Source organism: Heptranchias perlo, chromosome 15 (assembly GCF_035084215.1).
Source record: "Heptranchias perlo isolate sHepPer1 chromosome 15, sHepPer1.hap1, whole genome shotgun sequence".
Lineage (NCBI taxonomy): Eukaryota > Metazoa > Chordata > Chondrichthyes > Hexanchiformes > Hexanchidae > Heptranchias > Heptranchias perlo.
Window position 1 is genome coordinate 36,618,511 of NC_090339.1, and position 8,011 is coordinate 36,626,521.

Sequence of the window (8,011 nt, forward strand, 5' to 3'; positions counted from 1 at the left end):
ATGTAATAAGCTGCCATATAAATGTAAGTATTTATTTCAAAGACACATCACAGGTCTTAGTTCTGTGCCAATGCATGACTTGTGATCTGCCAGTAAGTCCATGGAACTGCCCTGGTGACTTACCCTGATACATCTCTCTGTGCACTGGTTTATCAGATTTCATAAATTCCAATTTTTCGCTGATGCAGACCATGTCCCTCCTCCCCCACACCGCAAGAATAAGTAGAGTGTTTCATGGCTAAGTGCAGTTGTCTCCAGCAAGCCCTGCGATTTAATTGAGTTGACAGTGAGGTCCATTCTGCTTTGAATAAATTAATCACAGTAGAATATGGAAAATGAACTAAAATGTGAGCGTATGAAATCTTCATGGAATTCAAAGCAAACATTGATAACTTAAATAAAAGCTCCTGAAACAAGGACCAGATTTTATTCCTACAACTCTGTCCCCCCATGCAGTAAATGTGATGCAAGAGGGATCTAATCCTGAGATAAATTTGAGACAAGCAACAGGCCAAGCTTTCATCACCTCATGTAATATTTGCACTTCACCCAGACAAACCTACTGCATTTAACTGGAAACTTTTAAAATACCACAAAAGAGATCTAGAAATCAGGGAGTTATTTACATTTACACCATATGTGGGTGTTACACCTGACTTGGGAGTACTTGATGGGAAAGTGCAGATGGAGCTTTACTTGGGAAAAGCTATTACCACTGGTCAGTGTGTCGGTAAATGGAGGACACAAGTTTAAGATCATCACCTAAAGAAGGAAGGGAGGGGTCAGGAGAATAATTTTTATGCCCTCACAGAATGAGTGGTGGAAGCAGAATCAATAATAGCTTTTAATAGGGAAGTGGCTAAACACGTGAAAAAGGAAAAGTTTAAAGGCAATAGAGACTGTATAGGGGAACGGGACTAAGTACCTTTCAGAGAGCTAGCATAGCTGTGATGGGCCAAATGTTTCCTTCTGTGCTGTAAAATTTTAATGCCCTAAAATTCTGATGGGTCTTCTCCACCAACAGTGGAGTGGGCTGTAAATCTGTGAATGTCTGCGGCCACAGACCTTGTTCCAAGTTGCCAGGGTGGGGTCATTTGCATAGTTGGTGTGCACGTCCCACACGTATAAGGGCACACCAGAGGCACCTGCCTTGATCTACTGGTGTAGCTGGGTGTGGCCTACAGCCGCTCACTAAATGGACCTGAGGCCCTTCTAGGGCTGAAGACAAAAGACTAGTAACATTTTTCCAAAGCTCCTACAGGAGCAATTCATTTTAAAGTTAATGTAATTGATCCCTCCCAAGGTTGATTACCTTTGCCCGCTGAAGTTTTGGGGCCTCAGCAGAACTCACATCAGCTCTCAACTGGTGAGAATTCATCTGAGGCCTACCAAGGGTGTACTGGGGTAGCCCTGGAGCTCCCCCAGAAACACCTCTTGACATGGGGGTAACAGGCAGAAGATTCACCCTCTTTCCCCCGCCACTGGAATTTTTTTGAGCAACGTATTTGGAGTGGAATCCCGACGGAACTGGGTTCCATACCATTTATTGGTCCCCACCAGGCAATTCTGCCTGTTCTGCACTCAGGGCCCAATTGGAACTTTGGGCCCCATGATTCTATGGTTCTAACCCATATTGTTCTTCACCTGGGAGTATTTGATCGAACGACATAGAAGGAGATTCATTGTGCCTCTGACCCATGCCATAACTGACCTGGGAGTGTTTGATGCCGATACTGGACGCAGAAAAAACAAATAGAAAGAAATTCCATCCTATGGGACTGAGAATACTCAACTGGATAAATACAAAATAAAACATTTCATGAAGCTCTGCTGATGGCTCAGTTGGTGAAGGCAGTGAGTGGCTGAGACATACAGGCCAGAAAGTCTCAAGTTCCATCCCTTTCTGTGCTGAGTCAACTGATATAAGCTGTGCAGTTGTTGGCTGCTACAACTGGCCTTAGTGCCCTGAAGTAGGAAGGGTTCCTGCTCCTGATCACTGTCTAGTGACCCCCTGCTGGAAAGTTGGGTGAGGAAATAATTGTGCTTAGCTGTGATGCACCCCAGAAGTGCTTTCTGGGATGTTCCTGGACGTAAATTGGGCAGGAAGGTTGGTATAAGAGGAGGATGGGGCAGTTGATGTTGCTGCTCCTAAGGAGGCCGCGATGGAAGCCTCGATGGGCTGTTTGGAGGGTAGCCATGGGCTAAATCAAGGGACATTCAAGCCTGGAATGACGAAAGAAGGATCGGAAGGCAGAGATGTTTTGGGATAGAGATTGGGGGGGGGGGGGGGGCAAAGTACCCAAGGGAGAAGAAATGAAAGGTGGCATAACTGGGCAATAGCAAGAGGAGGAAACAGGAGAGAAGGGCCTGAGATGTGCCATGAGAAAAAAAAGGAGATAGAAGTAATGGGCTCAGGTCTGGAATAACAACCAAAATGCATAGTGAATGGGAATTTGGGTTACGTAGGCATGGCAGAGAGTAGAAGAGACATGTCCTGGTCATAAACAAAAGACCTTCCCCATTAATCCAGGTCACATGGATCAAAACATGTGACACTCGGTACACTTGGTACCTCGATGTTAAAATAAAATGTTACATTATCTGATTAATCAACTGTCAGCCCACAGGTGCCGAACTTCACAGGATCAACAACCTCACCAAACACTAAAGCACTTCACAAAGCAAGGCTCACAAATTCAACAGAAGTTGTCCTTTTTTTAGTGAGTCTCTCTCTGCAGGTTCAATGAGTAAAGGCACCAAATCCCTGGTCTGCTCTGAGTCTCCGATGGTTTACTGAGTAAAGGCACAGGTCACTGGCATTAACACCGGCATTAAACTACTTATTTTACAGAGCTTAACTCTGATATGAAAATATCGGCAATCTTGATTAATCCAGTCAGGAAAGAAGGAAGACAGAAAATTAGCAAATAAGAAAGGTTTCATTAACTAAAAGGAGAAAATCTTGTCAGTGGAGCCTGGTGACAGTGCTGAGCTGAGTCATTCAGTGTAGGCCGTTGGGACCTCGGAAACCAGGCTAACACTACGTTTTGCTTTTGATTTAGTAACGTGAGCCTCTCACTGAGATGGACTAACAGATAAAGCTGATCACTACACGGTCAGCGAGTGATTTTACCAATGTAATGTGCTTCTCTGCTTGTGTATCAAGTGGCAGGGTAGCACCGTGTGTTGTCTGAATTATTGATTGAGAGGCCCTGAATTCAGTACCTCTCCCTGACAACCAAAGCAGTTTGAATGTTTCAGTTGCTGCTGCTGTAGCTAAAAGCTTATTGCTCATTTAATGGAACATCCACTAAAGAGAGCCCCTTAATCTAATTCAATTCTGGTTCATATTGTCAATCTACAGACCACGTTGGGAGTTTGCAGGTAGATCTTGAGCCAGGATTTTGGAAAATGCTGTATGGGTTAACTTGCCTCTTCATTCACTGTGAGGGAGCCCTTCAGCTACCAGCTGCTTTCACTGGATGCGCTGGCTGAGAATGAGCCCTCGCCCTGTGGAAATCCATGGGCTTGGCAGCACTGACAACTGTAACAAACAAAGGTGCCTGGAAAGGCCACATCTGGGCTCATGAGCTGTTTTGAACCTTGGGATTCTGGCAGGAAGTTTGAGTGCAGCCGTGATGAGGATCTCCGATAAAATTTCAACTGTCTAGGAACCGAAAGGGTTAAAATTCTTCCGAATGAAAGCTGGTGACAGGCGTGTGGGTTACACATGACTGCATCATACCAGGAATCCAAAATTATCATCATTATGTTAAAAAATTGATGTAATTACTTCAAGTACCTCAGCAGACATTGAAAAAGGGGAAACCATAAATCAGGATTCAGTTATTTATTTTTTCTCTCCTTTTGCCATTAGTCTTCTCAGTACTCTGTCCATATGTGCAGTGATGTCAGACCTTGTGGTTTGTACATGAATGAGTTAAAACATTTTTCATTCAGACTCTGTGTTCCTGTGTCCCTGATGGGTTTTTAAATTAGTCTGATGGGTGTTCTTCCATTATGCTGTATTATATTACCTGCTGAAACTAAATCGCTCCATTTGTATATTGCCAGAGCAGCTGGTAGCAAGATCCTGATAGACTGTTTCAGAAAGGCTTCAGAAATGCCTAGGCCCAGGCTCCCTCGATTGCCTAAAGCACTTTGTCAAATGGCTCCTGGTGGAGGTTCCCCAAGTCAAGAGTTACAAACTCATATTTAAAATCATGCATAGCCCCATTGTTATACTGCAATAGAGCTAGCTGAGTTCGAAACTGATGAGCTGTTTGTCATTTTTGAGAGGCAGGCAAGTTTGTCATTCAGCTGCTGCAGTCCTTTTTCTCTTCTCCCCTAGGTTGGAAGCTCTGATTTGTTCTCTCAGTTTCTTTTAATATATATTTTTGAAGTGAGGGAACTGTGGCTTTGAAATTACACTGTGCATCCGAATGCTTAACATTTTCATTTGAAATGCTTTATTCACTATTTTATAGGTGTTAAACAGCTTACTTTGCTAAAATAGCAGACAAAGGAATTCATGTGCAAATCTTCATATTAGATAATTTTAAGGGCTGTGTTCTCAAAGAGGAAATAGATATAAGTACTTGGGAATATAAAACCCTCACTTTTTTCATATTTGCACTCAGTGTCAGTGCCAAGCTCTTCTCTACCTGTTACAGCAAGGGCTAGGTGCAAAATAAAGCTGCTTGTGATATTTTAATGCAATTGCTAACCTGTATTTTGATTAGGTAAATGAGTGTACTGAAGTAGTGTAGAGAGGAATTTAATGTGCACACATTAACCAGCACAAAAGGAAATTAAACTCCAAAAAGTTTGGATGGAAGGTTACATGTGTAATATTAGCCTTTCTCTTTACATTTTCATAATGCTGTTTTTACACTTAATCAGGTTGCACATGGTCTGTGTAAGGAGAAGGTCTTTTCTCATTCTTTGCTTCCTTGTAAAGTACACAAGCTCGGCCCAGATTATTTTGCAAAGTGAATGTATACTTACAAACAAAATGACCCATCTATGGGTTTAACTTTCAACTTTGGCAGGGGTGTAAAATGGACAATATCAGATTAGCCTCCCGCTATACACCCTGCCTGATTATCCTTTCCATTGACTTCATTGGAAAGGAAAATCAGACAGGTCATTTAGTGGGAGGCTGCTCCGATATCACCCGTTTTACATCCCCATCAAAGTTGAAAGTTCCGGACTATATTTCTATGCTGGCTGCAGATGGACTACTCAATTGGAACGAGACAATTTGCAATATACTTTAAAAATTTGACTCAAACTAAATTTATATATATATATATATATATATATATAAATTCAAATAGAGCTGCCATTCAAATAAATATTCAAGTAAAACCCACAGAGTACTTGGGCTCGATTTTCGCACCCGCGATCGGGTGCGTTTGTGGCGGGGGGGCTGAGAAAATCCAGGATTCCCGGGGCGGGTCTGGAGCCTGGCTCCAACCCACCCACTTCCGGGTTCCCCAGTGACGTGCTGACATGCGCGCGCAGACCCCGCATGTGGGACTCCCGCCGGCAATTAAAGCCGGCGGGGTGCCACTTAAAGTACTTAAACAGGTACTTCAGGTCATTTACAGACCTGATTGACCTGATATTTTAGGAGGGCTGGGATTTTGAAAGTAACTGAGACTGTTTCCCGTACTGGGGGAAACACTCCCAGTTCAAATGGACGTGTTGCAGCCATCAGCCTGTGGCAGCTGCAAAGGTCCATTTGACAGGTGGGGGGGGGAGACCCTCACTCATTGCAGGAGGCCACTCCGTCACTTTGGACAAAGTTTGGCCTCCACCACCCTCCTCCTAACAATAAAATTCACGAACTTTCAAACTTACCCCGGTGTCCAGACACATGTACCTACCTTGCGGACCCCCTCAGATGTACATCTTGCGGACGGGGGCCGCCGTAGCTGCAGTCATGACCTCCTCGGAGGACGAACTTCATCACCAGTCTCGCCAGCCACGCCGTCCACCTCTGACACGTGGAGCCCCACAACACAGTGCTGTGACACATCCACCTGCACAGCAGGAGGGAGGGCAACCGCAGAGAGAGATGCGTCGCAGAGGGCACTACCCTCGCCACAGGGTCCACAGACCGAGGCTCAGCTTCCTGGACCTCTCTGAGCAGCAGTGCACACGGAGGCTCAGAGTCACTTGACATGTAGTCGTGGACATCTGCAGCCTCCTTCATGCCGAGCTGCTCCCGGCTGGCCCGAGCACCATCTTCTTACCTGTCGCTGTCAAAGTCACCACTGCCCTCAACAACTTCTCCTCCGCATCCTTCCAGGGTGCCACCGGGGACATCGCCGACGTCTCTCAGTCGTCTGCACAAAAGAGCCCTGCAAATACACCTACACCCACTCTACAGTGACACAATGGGTGGCATCAGTTGTGGGTCTTCATTGTGATCCTCAGGAAAGGGCATTATTGCACAAACCAGACAAGATTCGCAAAGACGTGGCAGTTGTGGTGACAATATAATATGTTATGTGAGTTGATCAGAAATTAAATATAGGTAAACACCGTGACAAACCCTCAAACACCCTTGTGCATCCCGTTCATGCTCACGACACGTTTGCCTTATGCTACCTACTGCACATATGTGATGCATGCCCTGTGGCTGCAGCACAGATAGTGGCAGGTTGAGTGAGGCTGACCATGAAATTGTATGAGGATTGGGTTGAGTGGTAGTGGTGGGATGAGTATTGGCGAGGTGAGTAAGTGTAGGTAAGATGAGGATGAGCTTTGAGTGGGTGTGAGGGGGTGATGTGATAGAGTAGTGTTGGCAGTGCAGAAGGAGATGTCGGGTGGGGGGGCGGTGATGTAGCAGACAGAGGGGAGGGGAATGAGTAAGTGTACTCACTTCGGCTGACCTACTTAGGTGATTGAAGTGCCTCCTGCACTGTATGCAGGTGCGCGATATGTTGGTGGTGCTGGTGACCTCCTCTGCCACCTCGAGTCAGGCCTTCTTGGTGGCAGAGACAGGCTGCTTCCTCCCGCCCACCGGGGAGAAGATCTCTGTCCTCCCCCTCCTCCTCACCCCAACCAATGATACCTGGAGTGAGGCATCATTAAACCTGGGAGCAGCCTTTCCCCTGGGCTGCTCCATGCTGTAATTTTTCCTATTTCCTGCAGCATCAGTCAGTGGAGGACTGCACCTTTAAATAGGGCTCCTCCAGCTGACAGACCTTACTGTGCATGCGCAGTCTGCCCGATGCGCAGCTTTCCAGCCGGAAACCCGGAAGCACAGGTAAGTGGCTCCAATTAGCCTGCGATTCCGTGCGGAGCACACTGATTTCACCGGGCGCGTTACCCATGTGCCCAGTCGACCCCCCCTGAGAACCCGCCGCCCTGCTAATATCGAGCCCCTTGTCTTTGAATTGAACTGCTGGACCCTCCCTGAGATACCTGTTGTGGACAAAATAGGATAGATTTTCCGCTGGAGTTACACTAGTTTTGTGGCATAACTCCGGCAGGTGGGGTGCAGAAGATTGGGTGTGGAGCCAAACCACCAACTCCCTGTGGCTCTCCATCCCTTCCATGATTTTCCACCAAGGATAAAGGGGATGTTGAATTCTTCTGCACTAATATGGGTGGATGTATTCAAAGGACACATTAATGACAAGAAAATGTTATATGACTCCCCAAAGCCTTTCCACCATCTACAAGGCACAAGTCAGGAGTGTGATGGAATACTCTCCACTTGCCTGGATGAGTGCAGCTCCAACAACACTCAAGAAGCTCGACACCATCCAAGATAAAGCAGCCCGCTTGATTGGCACCCCATCCACCACCCTAAACATTCACTCCCTTCACCACCGGCGCACTGTGGCTGCAGTGTGCACCATCCACAGGATGCACTGCAGCAACTCGCCAAGGCTTCTTCGACAGCACCTCCCAAACCCGCGACCTCTACCACCTAGAAGGACAAGAGCAGCAGGCGCATGGGAACAACACCACCTGCACGTTCCCCTCCAAGTCA